Here is a 10220-nt window from a genome sequence, read left to right on the forward strand (position 1 = left end):
TTATATATATATATATATATATATATATATATATATATATATATATATATATATATATATATATATATATATATATATATATATATATATACACACATATCAAGTTACAATTAGTTGTTCGTGAATCGTCAGAACTGGTCGAAGGTCAGATGATTTCATAAATAGTTCAAAATTTTTTGAAATTCAATTTACACTTTGCTTATCATGCCGAAACCATATAAAGATTAAGTTTAAATTTGGTTGAAAATCTCCGGGTCGTCATAGTACCTACCCGTTAAAGAAATTTCGTTCCGAAATTTGATCGAGGTTGTCATGGATAACAATAAGAATGTTTTCATGATGATTATGATTTGATAAATAGAGTTTTATCATCATTGAGTAATATAGATAAAACGATTCACTATGTCAAGCGTACGAGTGAAGTTGTCACAAAAGTTTGAGATAGAGTTTTTACTTCTGACGTAGTCATCGTGGATTTCCGGAATTCAAGGAATTTAAAAGAAATCTTAGTAATAAGATTTGATTTTTCGGTAATTAAAGAAATTAGGATTCTCTTCGGTTAAATGCGATGATCTGTTGTGATTGTTCTGTCAGATATTTCACTATAAATCCATCCTCTTCGTTTCCTTTATATTTTGGAGTTCCATACTTTTGTTTTCTCTTCTCGACTTTAAGTCAAACGAATAATGGTCCAGAATTCATAAGTATGAAGTTTCAAATGAACATGACTAATGTTCTAAGAGGGAGATTGTAATAGCACGATCTTGATTGGTTAAATTACCAAAATTCAAGAGAAAAGATAGAACTATCAAGAAGATATATTCTTGATATGTTTGGAGATTAGATAGAATGTAAGAGTCGTGTAACATGACACATGATGACGTTATGGTCTGTGAATCATCACGTTCCAATAGAAACTCAGCATGACTTACTGTAATATAATCACGTTAATCAAGTGTCATTATATTATACTAACTCATGCTTCAGTTCCCAACACTACTTCAAAAACATTCAAATTTAAATTCGATTTTTTTTCTTCAGAATTTAGAAACTTAAACAGTTTCCTTACTGATATTGCAAAGAGTTAAATGATTTTAAATAAGAATAGTTATGAAAATATATTCAGAAATATCGAGGATATTTATAATGAAAGATACAATGATATCTTAGAATTTCTAATATCGAAGGATGATGATGAAGGTTTATCCGTAAAAGAGTAAAGTCAAGAGCAAGGTATTTATTAATGACTTCTGCAGATTCTGAATCATTTGGATTCTTTGAAGGCAAATTCGGTCTTTGTGATTTATCCACAGCCTCCTTCATTGTTTGCTCAATCCGTTTTTCCAGTTCCAACATTTCTGAGCTTTGTCAACATACAATTCTTTATCATCAAACTTTTGGCTGTTAAGGTCGTTTACGGTTTTTGTTGCTTCATTCAACTTTTTAAAATTCAGATTATTGATTCGCAGACTGAGTGCTTTTCAGAATTTCAGAATGGAAGGTCATAATTCTAAGAGATAAATGTTATATGTATAAATATAACTGTTGCTGTAGAAACACTGCAAGATTTCAAAATACTGATTGCTAGTTCTCGATAATTGGTATGCCAATTCTCGTTATAAGATGCGGATGAGTATATGATAAGGTTTCGATAATATAATGATTTTTTGAAAAGTCAAAGATCAACGAAGTTGCTGGTAAGTTTACTGCTAATATGGTGGGATATAAACGGTTTCCTGGTAACGATGACGAAAAGCAAACTTATATATCAAAGTTATAATAAGGCTTATTCGAATGAAAGTCGAAGTTGATTTGCTGGAGCTGTGATAAAATTTGCTAATTTGGAGAGGGATTGTAAAGTTATTTTCGGTAATAACAACGCCAGGGGAGCTAACACAGATACATGTTAAACGTTTACTCAAGTTCCGAGAGTTTTTCAGGTGCATAACTATATGCATAAATCTTTTCTTCCGTAGTTGAAGTGCGGTTGGTTCATCCTCTCGATTGAGGTGTTTTCAAGAATCAAGAAAGGTTTGAACGCAAATTGTAATCGTCAAGATACAAATGAGGTTTAAGATGGAATCAAGTGGCAAACTTGAAGAAATTTTTAGTTTCATATGTTAAAATCAATATTTTAATTCATTTTAATTGTCCAATATTAGTAGTCCACAGTTAGTAGTCCACAGTTAGTAATTCAATAATTTATATATAGTTTAATATATAATATTCGAATTAATTAATACATATCGTGACCCATTGTATACATGTCTCAGACTCGATCACTGTAACGACCCAGAAATTTCCGACCAAATTTAAACCTTAAAATTTATATGTTTCCGACACGATAAGCAAAATCTGTATTGTTGAGTCTAGAAAGTTTGAAATCTATATTCGGATAATCAATTACCCTTTTGACTATTTCCACGATTCACGAACCAATATTTGTAAATAGATATATATAATTATGTTTTCATTTGATTTGATCTTTAACCGTAATCTGAATCAAAACTTAAATTAATAATTGAATTACTGTGTTAGATTGGTTTAGTTATTGTACATGATTGATTCTTGTTTTTCTTTGCATGATTTTTCTCTACACGTTTCCAATCTTCCATTACCTCATGAATTATTAATATACATTTTAATATTAATATTATTATTATTATTATTATTATTATTATTATTATTATTATTATTATTATTATTATTATTATTATTATTATTATTATTATTATTATTATTCTAATTATTATTATTATATTATTAAAGTTATAAGATTATTGTCAAAATGATTGAATATGATTTCTGTTTTTCCGTGATTTTGTGTCACCAATCAAGACAAAGCACCCACTGTTTTTAATTGATATTGATCTCTGTGTTTTCTGTTTTAAATCTCATTCACAACCATCTTCTATCTATATTTATATATACTTAGATATAAAGAACCAAATATACCACCTTCCCTCTCCTCCTTCTCTTCTTGATTCGGCATTCTCCACGATCCATCTTTGTGCTACAACCGAAACCCAAAACAATTTTCACTTGCTTCGTTAAGCTGCTGCCACTGGTCTCTCTTTATTTACAGCCGATTACCACCACTAGGAACTACAAACTACCATCCCACCAATTGCCTTCTTTCTTTTCGACAACCTATTTAAACATCACTTATCTCTTCTATTACCAAAAACCCAACACCATCTTCTACAACCACCATACTCCACTACTAGACCACGTCAACTACTATCAACACCCACTTGCAACTTCTATTGATCGAAGCATATTTTCCGGTTACAATCCTCTTTAAACCAACCAACATCTCCACCATGTCCATCACCTTCATTCCCGTTCGAATCACCCCATAGCCCCACTAATCGAAACCCATTTAAAATCACCACCATCATTAACTTAAACCACCACCCTACCACTACCATAAGTTGACCCAATCCCAATCTCATAACCATCGTTGAGTTGTCTTTTGTCTGAGAGTGTTGTTCATTGTTTGTTTTCTTTTATTCGAACCATCCATTATCATCCGGTCACCACTACTCAGACCCTTTCGTCACCATTTACATCTGTTATGCTACAGTTACTAGAGTTGTTTTTCTGTTCGAGTACGATGATAACCAGACAACTTCCTGTTTCGTGAACACTACAAAACCATCACGACTCGACGTAAATAACTGCTGCTAATAACTTTCGGTTTGAACTAGAACCGTACCCAAACAACCACCTACAATTCGCTACCGCTATATTTCTGTTCTTTTCGTGATCGCCAACCACTCTCTAATCAACCCATGATAGATAAGGTTATTTGTTCGAGACACTAACATACTGCCGTTATAAAGTTATATATGCAGTTTGTAAAAATGAGTGATAATATAAAACTGCTAACGTGTGGTATTTTCTTCCTCTTTCATATGATGGCCGACAATCACAACCCCACCTCAAATCATTTGATTATTCTTAATGATATGTAACTATTATTTTTCTTCATTGTGTTTCTGTGCGGGTATGACAAGAAAGAAACGAACCCCACAAGTCCCTGTTCGATTTACATAAAAACATATATGTTTGGATTTGTGTAACTTGGACTTAGGAAAAGTATTGATGGGCCGAGGACTAGATTCTTCAAGTTGGGCTGTTTTTGGGCTGTGATCCTGTACGAGGTCCAGATTCGGTTTTATGGGAGCCGAAAAAGAAAATGATAGGATTGATGATGATGATAAACCGTAACATATATATTAAATAAATAATCGAGTAAAGTAAAACAGAAATGAGCGAGCAGAACAGTTGGTTGGGGGAGTGAATGTTGAACGAGAGGTCTTGGGTTCAAGCCTGAGCAGAGGCGTTTATTTTTTAGGGCTTGAACATTAAGGTAGCCTCTCTAACAATTTTATTATTATTATTATTATTATCATTTTTATTATTATTATTATTATTATTATTAGTATTAAAAACTATCATTTTTGTTTATTATTAAAAATAAATACTAGACATGTAAACATATATTAAACATAATTTTTGATACATATAATAAATTATTAATATAATACTAATTTATATATGTATATATATATTGATATAACTATAAACACTAATTATTTTTATATATACAGAATAAATATAGATAATATGTAAGTTAAGATATAATAAATAAAATATATATATTCTAATTGCGATCTGAGTATAAATTTTATATAACTACAACACTAAATATATATAAATAATATATAGGTGAAATTATTTGAGTACAATTATATGTGTTAATATATATACTTGATATAGGTTCGTGAATCCGAGGCCAACCCAACAATTGTTCAATGATGTTATATGTATTTTTACTACAAAATACATTAGGTGAGTATATAGTCCCTTTTAAACTCTAAATATTTTGGGCTGAGAATACATGCGCTGTTTTTATAAATGATTTACGTTATGGACACAAGTGATCAAAAATAAATTCTACGTTGAGTTGTACCATGGCATATCTCTTTATACTTGGTAGCTAATATTTACGTGAAGAGCGTAAACGCGAATCCTGTTGATAGATCTATCGGGCCTGACAACCCCAACCGGGCTGGACGACCAGCATTTAACGGTTGCACAGTACTTCGTTTCGTTACTACACTTGGTACGGTGTAGGGTTTATTTAAGAGTATGCTACTGTGATTTAAATGTTAAGTATGGTTACCAAGTGCTCAACGTCTTTTCTATACACGAGGAGTGTATTATGTATAAACTTTAAATCTTGTGGTCCATAGTTATAACGCTGCTAGCATCAAACCTATATATCTCACCAACTTTATGTTGACATTTTTAAGCATGTTATTCTCAGGTACGAATTAAGTCTTCCGCTGTGCATTAGCTCATACTAAGGACATTACTTGGAGTCGATCATCGCAATGAGACCAAGTGTTGATGACTCCTTCCAGGAGGATTGGTTCGGGTCGTCTCATGTTGTATCAGAGCGTTGGTCTTAGCGAACCAGGTCTGCATTAGTGTGTCTAACTGGTAAGTTGTTAGGATACATTAGTGAGTCTGGATTTTGACCGTGTCTGCATGTCAAAAAGTTTTGCTTATCATTTCTAGTCGGAAACCATCTGCTTATCATCCTTGGGGAATTGCATGCTTATCATTCTTTAGTATAGACACATCTTACTGCATTTAGTGCATCGATAGTGTATAGACAAAATTCATATCCTAGCGCATCTGTAGACTTGCTTGTCATATGCCGTAAGTTCCTCTATAGGCTATGAAATCTTTTGTATTATATATAGGTATTCTATGAAGTTAGAATATCATCCTATATTCGAAAATCATTTCACATCGAAGATCCTTCTCATTCACCAAATTGCCCTCTTGGCAATGAACCTGAAAGCACTTACCGGCGAACATGTTCGAGAAACCATTTACCCTCTCATTTCTAGAGTATCCCGTTGCGATTATATGGTATTCTATATTTCGAATCCTACTCACCCGCTCGTTTCAATCGTCAACCCTCCCGACATAATATAAGAAGTTAACGAACTACGTGCTCGAGTAATGGCCTTGGAGAATCTGGTGCGGAGGTTACAAACACCAGCAGCAGCACCAGCAGCATAATCCGTACCACCATCATCGATGTCGACAGTACCCTTATCATCCCTAAACCATAACCGCGTCGTAACTCTCAACATCACAATCTGTACCTCGAATATCAACATGACACGCCTCAATATCACCATCTGTACTTCGAGTATGAACTTCGTTCTACACATCGATCTACATCGATTATCTTCGCTTTACATATCATTCTACCTCATTTACCTTCGTTCGACAAGGCGATTATATAATCTCTAATGTTTTAGAGAATATGTAATTTAGTATTAAGGATAAATCAAATGAGTTTAATACCTTATTGACTCATTAAATCCATGATTACATCCGATGAAAATATATATGCAAGTATATTTTCATAAAGATTGTAATTAAAAATTCTTTCGTACAAACTGTTAATGATGAAAATATTTTAACGGGTGGGTAGTGCCCGAGGAATATTTAGAATTCACATTAATAAGTTACACTGTACATTCTTCGAATCTGATTCAACGATCATTTACTATCCTACTTACAACTACCAATATACGTATCCGTTCACCATAGAATAACCATTTCTATTCAAATTTCATATTCGGGTTTTGACCTATCAGAATCCAACAAGTGGCATAAAGAAGAAAACATTGGACAAAATAAAATTTGTTAGAAACAGACGAGTTAAATAAATTGAAATATTGTTAGGAATCCACGCTAACTGTTCCTAGCTAACTGTTCCCGGCTAACATTTAATTTATTGCAATTTACATTCTCGCAATTTTATTTCTGCACTTTACATACCGTCGGGACACATGTACAACAATACGTCGGATTAATTCTGAGACAACACGTTGTATAATGGGTCATGATATATATTTATTTATTTTACGCATTTTAAATAACGGGACACGTATGCAAGGTTTCGACTTATCATATTGACCCATCTATATGTATATTTTGGAACAACCATAGACACTCTACATGTGAAGGTGGGAGTTGGCTATGCAGGGTCGGAGTTGATTCCAAAATATATATATACTTTGAGTTGTGATCGACACTGAGACCGGTACACGGGTCACGATACGTATTAATTATTAATTATGTATATTAAATTATATATGAATATATTGAACTGTTGAACTATTGGACCATTGGACAATCGGACTAATAGACTGCTAACTATGGACAAGTAAAATGAATTAAAATATTGATTATAACATATAAAACTAAACTAATCTTCAAGTTTGCCACTTGATTCTATCTTAAACCTCATTCGTATCTTGACGATTACAATTCGCATTCACAACTTTTTATGATCCTTGAAAACACCTCGATCGGAAAGATGAACCAACCGCACTTCATCTACGGAAGAAAAGATTTATGCACCTGAAAAACTTTCGAATCCAAATTTATAGTTTAACACATATCGTATTGAATCCTTTGCCATTTATTAGCAAAAACAACCTTACAATTCCTTTTCAAGAAGCTAATTTTGTCACAGCTCCACTTTGATTTCTCGGTGAGACTATTCCTATTATAATCTCGATATTTATACCTTGTCCTTTCGCCGTCGTTACCGGAGAACCTTTTATATTTCACAACATCATCAGCAAATATACCAGCAACTCGTTAACTCTTTGGCAAAATCCGCAATCAGTATTTTAAAAATCTCGTAGAAATTCTCCCAGTTATACCGAAAACGTCTATCCCTAAGAATTTCATACTTTGAATGTGAAGTTTTTGAAAAACACCCTGAACTGCGAAGTAGTTCTTGGAATGCTGATGAAGCAGCAAAAATCATAAACGACTTTAACAGTCAGAAGTTTGATGATAAAGTATAGTGTGTTGGTAAAGCTCAAAAAAAAAAAAAAAAAAGAAAAGAAAGGGTTGATGGATTGAGCAACGTATGAAAGAGGCTGTGGATAACTCACAAGAACTGAACCTGTTTTCAAAGAATCCAAACGATTCAGTGCCTGCTGAAACTGTTAGTAAGAACCCTAATCCTTATTCTAAACTTTTCCAGATGATATTCATCATCATCATCTTATCTTAGATATTATAAGATATCTTCATATCTTCTGTTATACATATTCTCCATATTTTTGGAGATATTGTAACAACTATTCCTATCTGCGATCATTTATCTCTCCGTAATATCTGCGTTACAATATAAAAGAAGCTGTGTTAGTCTCTAAATTCTAAAACCTTCGAGTTTAAAATAGGAATGTTCTGAAGCAGTGTTGGGAACTGATGCATGAATTAGTATAATATAATGGAACTTGATCAACTTCATTATATTACAGTAAGTCATGCTGAGTTTCTAATGGAATGTGATGATTCACAGTACCATCATCATGTGCCATGTTACACGGCTCTAACATTCTATATAATCTCCAAACATATTAGGAACATATCATCTTGATAGTTCTATCTTTTCCAGGATATTCTGATAATCTGACAAATCAAAATCGTGCCATTACCATTTCTTTTCAAGAGCATTAGCTATGTTCATTCCGAAACTCATACCTACGAATTCTGGACCATTACTCGCTTGACTTGAAGTTGGGAAGAGAAAACGAAAGCATGAAGCTCCGAAAAATAATGAAGAATATAAAGCTCGATAATAACCCCGAAATTTCAAACCGTGTATATCAATGCATATAGCAATATAAAGACACGGGAGAATTAGAAACACTATGAGCACAAGAGTATAGTAGAAGTAAATAGATTCTTCTGGTGGTAGGTAGAAAAGAAGAATTACAGATACAAAAGTTAGAAGTATATTAATAATCAGGATTGGGTGAAGCATATTGATGAATACTTTAAAGTATGAATCAAGGAGGAAAGAATAGAAGATGTGAGGTATGGAAGTAAGAAAGTAAAGGAGTTGGATTTATAGTAATATATCCGACAAAGAAATCGAAACAGATTATTGCATTAAATCAAAGATCATAATTTCCTTATTTGCCGAAGAATCAAATCTTTTAGATTTCCAAGATTTTCTTTTAAATTCCTTAAATTCCGGAATTTCACTGTGGCTATGTCAAAAGTTAAATTTCTATCTCAATCTCTTGTGACAGCTTCACTCGTACGCTTCACATAATCGAATTGTTTTATCACTATTACTAAATAGTGATAAAACTCTAGTTATCAATTCCTATTCATCATAAAAACATTTTATTGTTAGTCATGACGATCTCGATCAAATTTCGGGGACGAAATTTTTTTTAACGGGTGGGTACTGTAACGACCCGAAAATTTCCGACCAAATTTAAACCTTAAACTTTATATGTTTCTGAAACGATAAGCAAAATCTGTATTGTTGAGTCTAGAAAGTTTGAAATCTATATTCGGATAATCAATTACCCTTTTGACTATTTCCACGATTCACGAACCAATATTTGTAAATAGATATATATAATTATGTTTTCATTTGATTTGATCTTTAACCGTAATCTGAATCAAAACTTAAATTAATAATTGAATTACTGTGTTAGATTGGTTTAGTTATTGTACATGATTGATTCTTGTTTTTCTTTGCATGATTTTTCTCTACACGTTTCCAATCTTCCATTACCTCATGAATTATTAATATACATTTTAATATTAATATTAATATTATTATTATTATTATTATTATTATTATTATTATTATTATTATTATTATTATTATTATTATTATTATTATTATTCTAATTATTATTATTATATTATTAAAGTTATAAGATTATTGTCAAAATGATTGAATATGATTTCTGTTTTTCCGTGATTTTGTGTCACCAATCAAGACAAAGCACCCACTGTTTTTAATTGATATTGATCTCTGTGTTTTCTGTTTTAAATCTCATTCACAACCATCTTCTATCTATATTTATATATACTTAGATATAAAGAACCAAATATACCACCTTCCCTCTCCTCCTTCTCTTCTTGATTCGGCATTCTCCACGATCCATCTTTGTGCTACAACCGAAACCCAAAACAATTTTCACTTGCTTCGTTAAGCTGCTGCCACTGGTCTCTCTTTATTTACAGCCGATTACCACCACTAGGAACTACAAACTACCATCCCACCAATTGCCTTATTTCTTTTCGACAACCTATTTAAACATCACTTATCTCTTCTATTACCAAAAACCCAACACCAT

Source organism: Rutidosis leptorrhynchoides, chromosome 8 (genome assembly GCF_046630445.1).
Source record: "Rutidosis leptorrhynchoides isolate AG116_Rl617_1_P2 chromosome 8, CSIRO_AGI_Rlap_v1, whole genome shotgun sequence".
Lineage (NCBI taxonomy): Eukaryota > Viridiplantae > Streptophyta > Magnoliopsida > Asterales > Asteraceae > Rutidosis > Rutidosis leptorrhynchoides.